The sequence below is a fragment of the Coregonus lavaretus genome (genome assembly GCF_964263955.1).
Source record: "Coregonus lavaretus genome assembly, chromosome: 16".
Taxonomy (NCBI): domain Eukaryota; kingdom Metazoa; phylum Chordata; class Actinopteri; order Salmoniformes; family Salmonidae; genus Coregonus; species Coregonus lavaretus.
In genome coordinates this window covers 15,942,086-15,957,990 of record NC_140003.1, presented here as the reverse complement: position 1 = coordinate 15,957,990, position 15,905 = coordinate 15,942,086, and the positions used below count along the sequence as shown (strand labels likewise).

The following is a 15,905-nucleotide window of genomic DNA, read 5'->3' as shown; positions in this document are numbered from 1 at the left end:
TTCCCATGATGTCAAGCAAAGAGGCACTGAGTTTTAAGGTAGGCCTTGAAATACATCCACAGGTACACCTCCAATTGACTCAAATGATGTCAATTAGCCTATCAGAAGCTTCTAAAGCCATGACATCATTTTCTGGAATTTTCAAGCTGTTTAAAGGCACAGTCAAACTAATGTATGTAAACTTCTGACCCACTGGAATTGTGATACAGTGAATTATAAGTGAAATAATCTGTCTGTAAACAATTGTTGGAAAAATTACTTGTGTCATGCACAAAGTAGATGTCCTAACCGACTTGCCAAAACTATAGTTTGTTAACAAGAAATTTTCGGAGTGGTTTTAAAACGAGTTTTAATGACGCCAACCTAAGTGTATGTAAACTTCCGACTTCAACTGTAGCTGAGAACTATGAGAGTCATATTACTCATTATAAGCCGGGTGGTTCGAGCCCTGAATGCTGATTGGCTGAAAGCTGTGGTATACCACGGGTATGACCAAAAAATACTTTTTACTGTTCTAATTACATTGGTAACCAGTTTATAATAGCAATAAGGCACCTCAGGGGTTTGTGGTATATGGCCAATATACCACACCCCCTCGGGCCTTATTGCTTAAATATAACACAGTACGTAACTCAATTTGTTTAAAAAACAAGGAAGACTCAGGAAACTGCAGTGGTGTTCTAATACCTGTTAAAACATCCGTCCGTGCCATGAATCATCAGCATTTCCAACAAGAATCATGGTTGAAACTTGTTCAGAATCAGAAGTATGACGGCCATGATAAGTGGCATGAATCAATCAAATGACGTACTTTCCTCACCGTGCCTCAACTGTCAACAGTCCTCTACAATGAATTGTCAACACTTCAAGCAGGAGTGCTGTTCGAATTAAGTATTGTAACTCTTTGGCAACACGCAGATGCCTAACATAGCGTGCATCATCCATCAACACAGCAATTGCTTTAACCTGAGCTTCAATGTCCTGACAGACACACTACACAGCAGGGTTGTGCTCAATTCAGAATGTTGGAATTGACTCCCATTCAACTCATGAGTTAAAATTCTAATTGAATTGGCCAAACCCCACGTGATGTAGAATTTGAATTTGAGTGACAGGAAGTAGAATTTTATTCAGTGCAATTCAAATAAATTCCACTCAGTCATAGAACATGAACGTTTCATTGAATCTGACAGGTCACTGGATACCAAATAGTATATCACTTTTCTTTGGAAACAATGTTCATATACTGTACTCTTTTAATGTTAGTGCTTAAAATAAGCAGTTATATGTCCACAAACCATTTCATTTGTTTGGCTTCTTTTTGAAAGCTTTAGGGCCAACTTGAGGGTTAAACTAATGGATTCTGGAAAATGTAGCATTTCCCCATTTTACTTTTTTTTAAAAAGGTGATTCATTAAATATAATAACTTTGAATATTTGCATATAGGTTTTGTTTTCCTTAATCATTCATTTTAAGAGTTTGTCCTGAAAATCTATTGTTTCAACAATATTTTATATGCATGTATATAACGATATGTTTGATGTTTTATGTACAATATGTATTTTGTTATAGATTACACCTAATATAGAATAGAAGAGGCATTTTAATTTAATTTCACTAAATTCAATTCTATTTCCTTTCATTCAAATTCAAATTGCAATTCTGTGTCCTGTTTACTACAAATGTAATTCAACTTATAGAATTGAATTGGAATTTATGAGGCATTCTCAATTCAACTCTGAATGTAGCACAACCCTGCTACACAGGTGGATGATAAAGCTTCATATTATCGTGACTGAAGATGTCAGTGTTTAACTAAAACAGTTTTAATGATTTTCAAAAAACGAATCGTTAATGCTTGTCAGGTAGAAGACGTGTAGGGTATACTGCTAATGAGCTTAACCATACACAGAAACAACATCTTAGTATTTAGTTACATGGTGTTTTACATGTTGCTTAATAGAAGTAAAAGTTTCAGAAAACAGGTTTATATATCAGCCGGATGTCCGAGAAGCCTTAAATTATTTTTGTCAGCTGCCAGTTGGGTGAATGATAACGATCACTGTGCTGACACTAATTAATGACATGGTGGATAGTGGGCCAGAGAGATGGCCATCACTGGTGTTAAAGGATGTCAGTCCCCGTCTGACAGATAACCCCCACACCCAACTACCCCCCTTCCTGCCCCATGGCCGGAACCCTCTTCTCCAGAATCAGGAGGAGGACATCATCAGTGGCTGGCTATTTTATGTGGTTAAGTGCTTCATTATCTAATCACCGTCAAGCCAATTGCATTTAGGCCATTGATTAGCAGAGGGAAGGCACTTTTTATTTATGTATTCATATTTACAGTAACATTTTAGTTATGAATACATTTTTGTATTTTTTTAGGTGGGCATTATTTAACTGTTTGTGTTTGGTTTATAGCTCACCATTTTTAGAGGCTGTGCCAGACACTCTTAGAAAATAACTAGCTACACACCATACAGATTTACATTCTGCCACAGGCACAGGTACAGAAAGTTGTTTTGTTTCACAGCACAATAAAAACAGAAACGCCTTTGGCTACACTCACATATTGTGATACTAAAGTTGGCAAAGAGCTGAAGTTTTCCATGTAAGTAAAAAGGGGAGCCCATAACGGTTAAAAGAATTTACCATGACACTGCAAGTTGATCATTCATAGTAGTGCTCACAAATACAGTAATAAAGTATGTATTTTGTAGAATGGTCAAAAGGATTGTGATTGGGCTATTACATTTACCATGGTTTTCTCCCACTGTGCTTTTTGAAGAGGATGCATTTATTTTTCCAATTTTCCCCTGAGAATGTAATCATTGTTGGGGATCTCAATACTCATAGTTCAACGTGTGACCTGGGAAACAGTCGATGCCATTGATCCTGATGATGCAGCAGGTGTGTGTGTGTGTGTGTGTGTGTGTGTGTGTGTGTGTGTGTGTGTGTGCATGTGCGTGTATGTATGTAGGTATCAGTGGAGGCTGCTGAGGGGAGAACGGCTCATAATAATGGCCGGAACGGCGCAAATGGAATGGCATCAAACACCTGGAAACCATGTTTTTGATGTATTTGATACCATTCCACTGATTCCGCTCCAGTCATTACCACAAGCCTGTCCTCCCCAATTAAGATGCCACCAACTTCCTGTGGTATGTATGTGTGTGCGTGTGTATCTCTGTAGCTACAGCAAAGGTTCAAGTACTTGTGTATGTGGTAGTGTGTTATAGTGATGTGATCCTGTTGCTGTATTCTAGGTGTGTTTTAAGGACATTGTCCACGTGGAGGGGACATTGAGATCATCCATGTAGAGCTGAGGCTGAAGGATGAGGAGATGATCGAGTCCATTATGGAGAAGCTGGAGAAGGTGGCCGTGAGGGGAAGCAACAAGAAACTCAAACCTGAATACGTGAGTCAATGTCCCAGCATGTCCACTGCAGCTCCCACACAGCACACAAGCACAAATAATAACCCAGCGTTCCACACACACACTGTCAATGAGGAAAAATGTATTTTTATTTTATTTTCTGTTCTTCTTCCCCCTTTCATAGGGTCTCCTTCCTCCCTTTGAGCTATTTCTTTCTCTTTTTCTGAGATTGAAAGTGATCAGGGGTCAGGGGTTTTCTGCTGTAGAAATCATTAATAGAGAGTTACTTATTCAGCTGCTAACCTTGGGTCACAGTGCTGGGCTAATGAAAGTGTTTCCACAAGCCTCTTTTCATCTGAAGTAATACTCAAATCACAGCACAGCTCTCACTAGCTCGCTCTCTCACCCACAGCAGTTTCTGGAAATTGGGTGAGGCCATACAATGGGTGACCCACAATCCCACATCTAGATATGAATACAATAAATGTGCTTTGACAGAACATTCTTCGGTTCTCCGCGGTGAGACACAAAATAGACTGTGTAAGATTAGAGGCCATCGAAATATACTGTATATCATGTCGAAATGCATGCGGAGCCAAAGCTACATAATCATATTGACATATAATGAAGCTTTGCAGTATTTACTGCGGTAGTTCTGCTTCTGTTGTGATTGTATGATGTGCTCTGTGCAGGGCAGAGTGAGTGTGACCCTGATGCAGAATGGGCGAGTAAGCGAGGTAATCTGGCCTTTCAGAGGGAGCGGCGTGCCCAATTTCAGAACCCCGGAACATGGAGCCTCTGACCGCTCATTACACTAACAAGCATGGCCATTTCACCTGCTGCAGGGGCCCCGGCCGGTCGGTCCCCCTCAGAGTAATCCCCCTTAGCAGCCCGGCAGACGGGCAGCCATTCAGGCCAGGCAGGTGGCCGCTGACGCACATAATTGCTGACAATTTTAGGCAATGAATAAAAATAATCTACATTACTTTTCAAAGGTTGTGTATGCCTTGCCAAGCAAAATCTATAGAAAGCCCCTTTAGAAGTGAGAGAATGGTCCTTATCAAAGGCTGCATTTCTTACAGGCTGAATTTGGTATTTGACACATTCAGCTGAGTTTGATTTTTTGGGGGGAGGGGTTTACTGAGAGCATCCTTCATTCTTCTGTTTATGTCCAGATTTAGGGCAGGATATGTAGGCAGTACTTCCGCCACCTTATACCATGATTCTCCTTCATGTAAAGAAACAAATGGTTTAGCAGCACGTCCTTTTATAGTGCCTTGACTACCATAAAGTAACCAGGTAAATACCATGTATTTGAATTTAAACTGTAATAATTGGCACTTACTGAGTAATTAACGAGAACTTAGAATTAGGCACTGATTTCTGTAGCTGCAGCTTGTTTTGCCAGAGCTCCTCACTTAGTCCTCTCTCTTTCGAAAATATGCCTGAATTCTGAATTAACACACATTTAAATACAGATTTACATTTCTGTAGTGTGACATATTATACACATTTCTATACAAAAAATTATGTTACTCAATATTCTATAGCTACCTACATGTGTTGGATATTGATAGGACTGAGACAAACATGGGGTGTTTTATAACTGGAGCTTGATTATTCCTGTTACAAAATAGACAGTTGTTCAAGAGTGATTGAAACCATGCCATCTGCCTTTTTCTGAGAATACTCGGCCAGTTGAACCATGCATGTATTTATTCAGCATGAATTCAACTGGCTGATTGTGGGCTCACAAGCAAATATGTCTTTATATATTGTGAAACACAATAGGCATTATGTTGCAACATAATGGGCAATTCAAACTCATATTAAAATATTTTTGTTATGATCACTTAAATCCATTTGAGATCATAATGTACATTGAACAAGGACAATGTTTCATTGCTTTTGTCCGCTAAATCCCAGAATTCCCTGTCCGTAACAAACAATAATATTCAGCAGCTAGGACCCCCAGCAGTGTTTCCTGGTGGCAGGCGTATGTGTTTGACCCCTGTGGGACCCATATGCCTTTTATTAACACCTGCCTGTTAGAGGAGCGCTGCACGGAGGCCCAGAGCTGATGAGGGAAACCTGGAGCGGGTTCAGCCTATGTCGCTGGCCGTTTGCTGTTTCCATTTCACACATGATTAATCTCTCTGTGAAGACTTGGGCCGGCGCGGGTGGAGTGTGTGAAGCTCTTCCTGCTCTCTCCCCTGCTGGCTGCACTCTGGCTGCCTGACTAAAAGGCCTTTAGAATTCCTGCGGAGAGAGATGTGCAGAGAGTGAATGCAGCTGGCTGGGGGTCAGTGTGTGGAGCTTTTTCTGCCATTGTGTAATTGAGGCTCTAGCAGGCTCTTTTCCTCTGTTCTTTAAAGGGGAGTGTGATTGTGAAGTGCTGCGAGGGTTTGGGAGGAAAGAGGAGGTAGGGGGAGTATTGCATCGGGAGGAGGAGTTTTTATATGAAGGGGGAGGTTAAGTTGAAAGGAACAAAAAGAATGTGTTCCGCTAATTTCTGTGAGGCCGGATCAACAATAATAGGCTCAATTTCTTTATTACACATTTTATAACTGCCTCCCTCCCATGTTCCCACCCATTCCCGCTCCCAGATCCTGTCATGGCCCAGTCTTGCCTGTGGGATCTCAACCCACAACTGCTTCAGTAATGAACGTGGCAAACATTGCTGAAAAAGCCTAATATTTTCTCCAGTAGGAACAGTGTGTAATTAGTACCTGACTAGTGCATATCAATATGACTGCTCACTGCAGAGAAAATAATACACACATTACTAACCAACTAGCTTTACCTTTTCTCTCTTTCTTCCTGTCTTTCTCTCCTCATTCTTTTATTATTGGATGGCATTTATTGAATATAGTGTGTGCCAAACAGGTGAACTTAGTGAGACTCACTAGAGGGCATTTTATTATGTTTTAAGAGAGCGAGGGGGGCCTTTGCGTGCCATCCCTGTCAAAGCCTGGCCTCTCCTGTTTCAATAAGAGCAGGTATTGTTCATTTGGTCATCAGGATGCCATGCATTTAGGAAATAATTACCCTGTACCCTGCTGGGTTTATATTCTTTTTCATCTCCTTTAATGGCTTCTTGTTCATTCTCTTTCAATCCCAAACAGGATGTAATGCTCAAAATCAAGAACTGGGTAGCGGATGAAAAGAAACATGCCCGCTACTGTCGCGATTGGACTGAGAAGGAGGTAAGACTTTGATGTTACACTCAAATGTATTAATGCCATTTATCAGGCTCATCTTTTCATCTGGCCTGAAAGTCAGACTGCTGCTTTTGAGCAAAACGGGTCTGATAAGCAAATCACAATTTAATGTGCATGCTGTCTTTTTGGGGAGGAATTTCTATCTTACTTTTTTAACAAACTAATGAAATCAGTCCGGCCTAATATTGATCTAAACGCTTTATAGAGGCTCCCTGCAGAGTCCAGACAAGATCCTAATTTGATTTGGCTTCACTTTTTACTCCGCATCCTCCTCAAAGGCTACTTTGGAAAATTTGGTACCTCAGTTCTTGTCCTCTCTCTCGCTATCTCTCTCTCTCTCTCTCTCTCTCGCTCTGTCACAGATCGAAGTGTTGAACAAATACTTGTTTTTGACATCCAAGCCAATGATTTACCTCATTAACCTCTCAGAGAAAGACTACATCAGACGAAAGAACAAATGGTAAGTCAGTCCTCAGAAATAGGGTGGAACCCCACTGATTTTACTTGCGGCATGGACAACCATGGACCTTCCCATTTTACAAATGTGTATTTTCTTATTAATTGTTGACTCCCTTACATCTCTCCCATCCATAACCATGAATTGATGGCTCCTATTATCATTTTATGTAATATCAGCTCAAACTGTGAGACATTTAACCAATGTTTTCCAAATAACTGCCATTGTCAATTTCCAATATTAAATAACAGTTTTAAAAGCGTGTCCCCCTTCTAACCAGTAACTGCAGATAGTTATGAGTGATGTTAGATGCAATAGGCCTACAGTGCTCAGAGTAAAGTCCTATTGTGAAGATTCCTCATTCTCCCCATGTTAAAGTGATCCCCCAGTCACTGTGGAGTTAGTTTGTCTACTACTACATTTCCTACGCTGCTCTACTGACACCAAACCAATGAGATGGCACTCAGCCCCCTCTGACACTCCAGTCACAGCCAACCCTGCAAACCCAAAGCAGCCCCAACCTCTGCACTTCATTAAGTACTAAGACCATATGGTTTCCATTTTCCATCAAAAATGTCTCGTTTCCATACGAAATCAAAGGGGGAAAGGCTTTAAATGGCAAAACATTTTACATTCATAGACTCAAAGCCAAAAAAGGAATGAATGTCGTATGGAGAGGGCCAATAAATCATAAGGATGGTTCTCTTGAAATATTGTGATGTCTACAATTGTTTTCCCCCAAATGTTTGGTTTTGTCTGAAGAGTTCACTGTTTACAGATGTTGTTTGCTTTTCTTCGAAAATATGAATACTTTATGTCTTACTGGGTTGACTCTCCATGTCCAAATAAATATTTTACATGGAATTCAAGTAAGATCAGAATGACAACTGCAACTTAGAATTTCACAGTGACTCACAAACATGTGCTTTAACCTACCGTATTTCTTTCCTAATAAACACGTCAGAGGGGTTCTTGGTGTAATCAGGGGGATGGTTCTATTTGACTTGTCATCTCAAGCCCGGCCTGACTTATCTCTGTCTCATAAACTCAAGAGGTGACCTCATACTAAACGAGATTGTGTCAGAATGTTTCCAAATCTATTTGTTTAGCTCTGGTCTGGTAAACAGTGGCTCGATGTCCCGTTCATGTAGTACCTGAGATATGGGCCATATGGTGTAGCCGTGGGCTGTTGCAGAATGTTAGTGTGGCCATATGAGTGATGAGAGAGGGCTTTTTCACTTGAGCACCTTGGGGAGAGTGGAGCTGTGATCTGGCCACAGGGAGAGCAGAGTGGGAGATTGCCATTACAGGTCAAAAGAATACTTGTCTTATCTACGCTACAGTCACATACTGTCAATAACCACTAACTTGTGGATTGGTATCACACTTTTTCAATTGCCCTCTAGGATTTGGTGTCAAACAGTTTGTCTCTGCGTTTGTTTATATCTGCTTTGTTTGGCAGACGCGTTCGATTCGGAGGGAAGTTGTTTACCCGATGACTGTTTGTTCAAATGTTCCTGACATGATAGTATGTCTGTCTGTCTGTCTGTCTGACAGCGGGAGGAGGGAACGTTGCAGCAGAAACACATAAATCAGATGATTCATGACGTGCGGAACATCAGTCATGGGCAGGAATACTTTTTTCATGTTACCTGTTGGGTTTTTTTAAACTGTGAAAAATGCAATAAATTTCGGGCGTTTCCGAATGGGCAAACAGTAGTGCCGTTGTGTCCTGAGGGCTTAGCGTGGAACAATGCAGACATCAAAGTGTTTCTGATTGACAAGTGATGGGTCACTTCCCTTGTCCAGAGTGGAGCCCACACCTGTATGGAGATGATTACAGATAGATTTAGCTGCCCCTAAATGTACACTAAATGCTGCTCTCAGCCCTAATAGCAGGCAGTCTGCTGTTGAGACGCCAGACTGCCATTTGGCTGTCGCCATGCTCCCGTGTTTTTCCCCAGAACAGTTGAGATGATGATACGGTTAAGGACTATTCAAAGCAAACAGCAAGACAAATTGCAATCTCAGCTTTTAATGTGAGCAGAGAAGAAATAGGAGCGCAGTAGAAAGCACACAGGCCAGTCTTGTCTTTTTTTGGTTCGGGACACTCAGGGCCGTTTTTCAGGCGTACAGCACTGTATTAATTTACAGTTGAAGTCAGAAGTTTACATACACCTTAGCCAAATACATTTAAACTCAGTTTTTCACAATTCCTGACATTTAATCCTAGTAAAAATACCCTGGTTTAGGTCAGTTAGGATCACCACTTTATTTTAAGAATGTGAAATGTCAGAATAATAGTAGAGAGAATTATTTATTTCAGCTTTTATTTCTTTCATCACATTCCCAGTGGGTCAGAAGTTTACATACACTCAATTAGTATTTGGTAGCAAAAAACATTTTTTTGTCATTTAGCAGACGCTCTTATCCAGAGCGACTTACAGTTAGTGAGTGCATACATTTTTCATACTGGCCCCCCGTGGGAATCGAACCCACAATCCTGCCGTTGCAAGCGCCATGCTCTACCAACTGAGCTACAGGAGGCCTTTAAATTGCATTGCCTTTAAATTGTTTAACTTGGGTCAAACGTTTCGGGTAGCCTTCCACAAGCTTCCCACAATAAGTTGGGTGAATTTTGGCCCATTCCTCCTGACAGAGCTGGTGTAACTGTGTCAGGTTTGTAGGCCTCCTTGCTCGCACATGCTTTTTCAGTTCTGCCCACAAATGTTCTATAGGATTGAGGTCAGGGCTTTGTGATGGCCACTCCAATACCTTGACTTTGTTGTCCTTAAGCCATTTTGACAACTTTGGAAGTATGCTTGGGGTCATTGTCCGTTTGGAAGACTCATTTGCGTCCAAGCTTTAACTTCCTGACTGATGTCTTGAGATGGTGCTTCAATATATCCACATAATTTTCCTTCCTCGTGATGCCATCTATTTTGTGAAGTGCACCAGTCCCTCCTGCAGCAAAGCACCCCCACAGCATGATGCTGCCACCCCCGTGCTTCACGGTTGGGATGGTGTTCTTCGGCTTGCAAGGCCCCCCTTTTCTCTCCAAACATAACGATGGTCATTATTTTTACATTTTTAGTCATTTAGCAGACACTCTTATCCAGAGCGACTTACAGTTAGTGAATGCATACATGTTTTTTTGTTGTTTTTTTTCATACTGGCCCCGCGTGGGAAACGAACCCACATCCCTGCCGGCCAAACCCTCCCTTACATTGGACGACGCTGGACCAATTGTGCGCCGCCCATGGGTCTCCCGGTCGCGGCCGGCTGCGACAGAGCCTGGACTCGAACCAGGATCTCTAGTGGCACAGCTAGCACTGCGTTGCAGTGCCTTAGACCACTGCACCACACAGTTCTATTTTTGTTTCATCAGACCAGAGGACATTTCTCCAAAAAGTACGATCTTTGTCCCCATGTGCAGTTGCAAATCGTAGTCTGGCTTTTTTATGGCCATTTTGGAGCAGTGGCTTCTTCCTTGCTGAGCGGCCTTTCAGGTTATGTCGATATAGGACTCGTTTTATGTGGATATAGATACTTTTGTACCCGTTTCCTCCAGCATCTTCACAAGGTCCTTTGCTGTTGTTCTGGGATTGATTTGCACTTTTCGCACCAAAGTACATTCATCTCTAGGAGACAGAACGCGTCTCCTTCCTGAGCGGTACGATGGCTGCGTGGTCCCATGGTGTTTATACTTGCGTACTATTGTTTGTACAGATGAACGTGGTACCTTCAGGCGTTTGGAAATTGCTCCCAAGGATGAACCAGACTTGTGGAGGTCTAAAAAAAAAAAACTGAGGTCTTGGCCGATTTCTTTTGATTTTCCCATGATGTCAAGCAAAGAGGCACTGAGTTTGAAAGTAGGCCTTGAAATACATCCACAGGTACACCTCCAATTGATTCAAATTATGTCAATTAGCCTATCAGAAGCTTCTAAAGCCATGACATCATTTTCTGGAATTTTCCAAGCTGTTTAAAGGCACAGTCAACTTAGTGTATGTAAACTTCTGACCCACTGGAATTGTGATACAGTGAATTATAAGTGAAATAATCTGTCTGTAAACAATTGTTGGAAAAATTACTTGTGTCATGCACAAAGTAGATGTCCTAACCGACTTGCCAAAACTATAGTTTGTTAACAAGAAATTTGTGGAGTGGTTGAAAAATGAGTTTTAATGACTCCAACCTAAGTGTATGTAAACTTTCGACTTCAACTGTACATAGTACAGTATTTGCAATGTATGTTAATCACATATTCACTTTCAGGCAGACTTTTCAGTTGTTATTGTTGATAGTATGTTGTCATATTTCTGTCACAAGCATACGTTTTCGCTACACACTTTCCATTTCAATAATTTCTTGTTTGATCACAATGCTCAGATAGCATTGCAAATGAAAAAGGCCTTTTGTTGAGTGACAGACAAGCACGTGCACAGATAGGGCTCAACCAGCGCTCGAGCACTTTCCCTTTTGCCCTCCTATGAGAAAGTACCCTTGCAGCTAGGTGGAATTATTTTATTTTATTCAGTCTCTTTAAAAATAGATTTTTTTTTAATGTAATGAATTGCAAATCAAACTAGCTTATAAAATGTCTCTTGAAACTTCGAAAAGAAATCCTCCCCCGCCCTCTCGCCTGAAGCGCGCACTCACCTGACTTTTGCATGCAGTGCACTGTGCTGGCTACGGGCGCCAGGCAGAGAGTTTGAATAGGCCTACTGGTAGGCTACTTTTGAGTTGGACCTGTCGTGTGCCTCTCACTGTTATGGACAGAGAAGGGGCCAATTCAAGTGTTTGTTAGTAAGAGGCAGATGTCAGCAGCAGAACAAACTGACATTAAGTAAAATAGTTTGTTTTGACAGCATGGCTAACTAGCTAGCTAACTAGCAGATTTACATAATTGTTCGCTATGTTAGACACTTTTCGGATGTCACTCATCTCATCTCTAGTTAGTAGCCCACGTCCTTTTGCTAGACCATGATTTCCCTGTTTGGAGTGCAGTGTTCTAACCACTCCATACCAAGCTGACCCCATTTCAACAAGAATGAACAGTATTAGCGTTAGCAAGCAGCCATCATTAATGGTGGGATCAGAGAGGGAACAGGGCCCCCTTTCATCCACAGGTTCTCTGCTGGAGACGGTACATCATTTACTGTAGAGAGGAGCACGTGGGTCTAATTCCATACAGTACAGTGCGTGTGTATGAGAATGTGTACATGTGCATGTTTGAAGTCTGTTTCGGAGGCGACTCCATGCTCATTTGGATGTTGGCGTAATTGCGGTGTGGAGATCAAAGGCTGGCTGGCCGAGTGATGTTCCAGAGGAGCCTTTACCATGCAGCTTTCCTCTGTGGAGCGGGGGCTGCCTGCTGCTCGCGCAGCTCCCCTCTCCCCTCCAGCCATGAGCTGCCTCCTGCACATCCCCGCTCGTAAAAAATGATGAAGGCCGCATTTGTCATGTGTTTATGACTGAGAGGCATTGCGTGATAGGGAATGGCATCTACAAGAGTCTACCAAGAGGCTTCCTCTTCCCTCGGCGTCAGTAGGCTGCCTGGAACATGTTTGAGAGGGTCATTACTCCTCAGTTGATAATGTGGTGTTTTGTCTGCTGTTTGTGTGTTAGAGAGGGTCATTACTCCTCAGTTGATAATATGGGTGTTTGTCTGCTGTTTGTATGTTTTCACTTGTCAAGGCACAAGCTGGTAATTTAAAAGCTCCTGGTCGGTGGAGTTTTCAACCTTTAATATTTTCATTAGGCTTGATATGATTAGATAGTTAATCCAATGTCCTTAGCAGAAAAACAACTGCCATCACATTTAGGAAATGCAAAGCTCCACTTGAGAGCCAGCCTGTTTTTGTGAAGAGTTATTTTTTTCATGAAGTTCTTTAAAGTAAATTGGAGCCTCTTAAGTTGACCTTTAAGAAAACCGGAAAGCGTGACCTCTCTGAGTGTGCAGCGTTTGTACCGTGAGCGGGGAGAGGAATGGCAGGGTAGTACGGCTCTTCACAGGGGGCTTTTTACATACAAGGGGTGTATCTGTCTGTGTGTGAGTGTCAGGCACGTGACTGTCTGTCTGTCTGTGGAATGGACGTATGTTTATTGCTTTCTTTCTGCATATGTCCTGTGTCTCCAGACATGTTACTTTGTTCTTACTGCCTGTCTGTGCATTTCTCTCTTGATATGGAAAGTGAACCAGCAGGTATGTTTGCTTAGTGAACTACCCCAGCTAGCCTGTAGATGGTGCTTTGGCAATTAAATTAAAGGTACCTCTGCAGTGAGTCTCAGCAGGGTGATGGTCTAGCCACGTTTAGTTTTAAGATCTCACTGTCATTAGAGGATGTGCTCCATTTGTCCCTCGGTTTCTCTCTACAACCTACTCATCCATGTTTTGTTCAGGTCTTCTATTCATTTGATTTCAGGATTGACTTTATGTTGAACTTTTATTTTGGTGCAGAGTAATGATAACTGTACATTTTCTTTAATGTTAGAGGATTTGTTAATGAACTGGCAAGTGAGCACATCTTGGTCCCCATGAGATTTCAAGGCAGACTGTCACAGAGGGAAAGCCTTGTTGTGATCTGCTGAGAAAACCGTTACAGGAAAGCGGTGGCAGCAGGCCACTTCTGTTACTCCAAACCATAATTCCCATAAACAGAATTGAATCTTTATTGAGTGCAAAACCACTGGCTCCATCCAAGTTTTAAGGAACTGCTGTCTAGGGAGTCACGGTTTGCCTTTCAAAGCGATGTGGGAGATATATGATCAGTGGGTCCCCTTTCATTCTGTGCACAGCCGTCCCCTCTCCCCTTGTGTACTGTGGTATCCTGAAAAAACGTTCCCATGGTAGGAAGACATGTACCCTGCTGCCCACACTAACTCCTAATGGAAGCCTTCAGTTAGGCTTTGTAATGAGTGTGAACGACTTTGAGAGGCTCAGAGAGGAGTAAACCAAAACCAGATGGTCTCTAATAAAGTCCCAGAGGATCAGTTCACTTGGCTTTGTTATTGACCATCCCTGGTCTGTCTGCCTGGTCTATCACACTTTCGTTGTTCACCATTTTGGATTAGTAGAAGACATTGGGTAGCCTTGCTGCCTTTGTTGTGGTCTGGTCTGGTTGGGTCTGATGGGGCTTGTTGGGGAAGACATGCAGGCAGGGACGGCTCTGTTCGGTTGTTGTTATCACTAATGAGATCCTAACGGTGAGTGTCACAGCCTTCCTTCCTGGCCATAGGAACAAAGCAGACACTCGTTTGTTCTCCGTTGACCTCACAAGACAGCGACTTGTTCCCCAAAACGATCCCCTTGTGTAATAAAGATTGGAACAATGACATGTGGGTGAACCTGGCTACATACTTGACCAGAGGGAATAGCTTCAGGTTAGATACTGATCAGAAGTCCCATTTAACTGAGTAAAGATCTCTTACCTCTTGCTCGTGACCCTCTCATAGGACACATAATGATTGATTATTGTGTCACTACGTTTTGGCATACTTTCTGTGTTACTAACTACATTTACATTTACATTTTAGTCATTTAGCAGACGCTCTTATCCAGAGCGACTTACAGTTTGTGAATGCATATATATATATTTTTTTATACTGGCCCCCCGTGGGAATCGAACCCACAACCCTGGCGTTGCAAACGCCATGCTCTATCAACTGAGCTACATCCCTGCCGGCCATTACCTCCCCTACCCTGGACGACGCTGGGCCAATTGTGCGCTGCCCATGAGTCTCCCGGTCGCGGCCGGCTGCGACAGAGCCTGGATTCGAACCAGGATCTCTAGTGGCACAGTTAACACTGCGATGCGGCGCCTTAGACCACTGCGCCACTCAACTAGATCAACTGCAGTGACAACACTGGATTTGGTTTGAATCCGCTTCATAAAGCATGTGTCAGCATATAATGCATAATCACAGCCTCATTCAGTCCCTGTTCTTTTAATAAGAATAGCCATTTCTGTTGTAACACAATATGCTAACCTCTTCCAAAGCATTCAGAAGCGGCTCCGTGATGGGAAAAAATAAGCCCTTGGAAGACTTCTTTGTGCTATTGAGAGCATAAGAATCTCCATGTGTTTTAAGTCAGGCTAATTATATATTTTGATGGCTGTGGCAAGTTGTGTTGTTTATTATCTTTGTGATAAGGGTTAAAACAAAACACACATGTCACAGCAAGTGTCCTGAAGCCTGCCAGCTTTAATGAGATAAATAAATGAATTTAGTGTTGCCACATACAGTTCCTGAAAGCTTGTTATCAGAGTGATTGTTGAACTGTTATGAATGGAAAAAGGAAACGGAGGAAAAGAAAAGGGACAGGGTGGGGGGGTGTTGGGGGGGGGGGGGGGGGGGGGGGGGGGGGGCGTGATTGGCTGATGTTCCATATGTCCTTGATTACCTTCCCTCTGCTTTTATTCTAATAAGTGCCATTCTTTGTACTCCCTTGGACGGGTAGACAGTCTGACACAAGATGAGAATAAATATTGCATGTGGTACACATTAAGCTGTCATCCAGGAAGAGAGAGGGAGAGATGGAGAAATCCACCGCGCCACATTCTGCTGCCTGCGCTACACTTTGCCTGCTCTTGTCACAATTGTCACATCTTGATGACTTTCTCCCCCCTCGTGTTCTTGCTCGCAGTCAATTGCAATGACTGACAGCCCTGCTGCCCCATATACAGAATTATTTAGGGTGATGTAGTATGTATGTACTCCTGGGAGTTACTGTTTGAATTTCTGATCGTATTTTCTTTTTTACCCCGTACAAATTGCAGTAAGCTAGGTTGGAGCTATTCTACTGTAGTGCGACCTCTGTCACTTAAAGGACAATATTTA

At 42.4% G+C, this 15,905-nt stretch overlaps 1 pseudogene across 1 annotated transcript in view; it reads left to right on the top strand.

The window, feature by feature from the left end:
• Nucleotides 1-15,905, top strand: part of LOC311143413 (obg-like ATPase 1) — a 48,515-nt pseudogene that overhangs the window by 21,709 nt on the left and 10,901 nt on the right. The window contains exons 5-7 of the transcript XR_014615551.1: nt 3,274-3,425; nt 6,509-6,589; nt 6,967-7,064. The product of XR_014615551.1 is annotated as an obg-like ATPase 1 (transcript). The remainder of the gene's footprint in view (nt 1-3,273; nt 3,426-6,508; nt 6,590-6,966; nt 7,065-15,905) is intronic.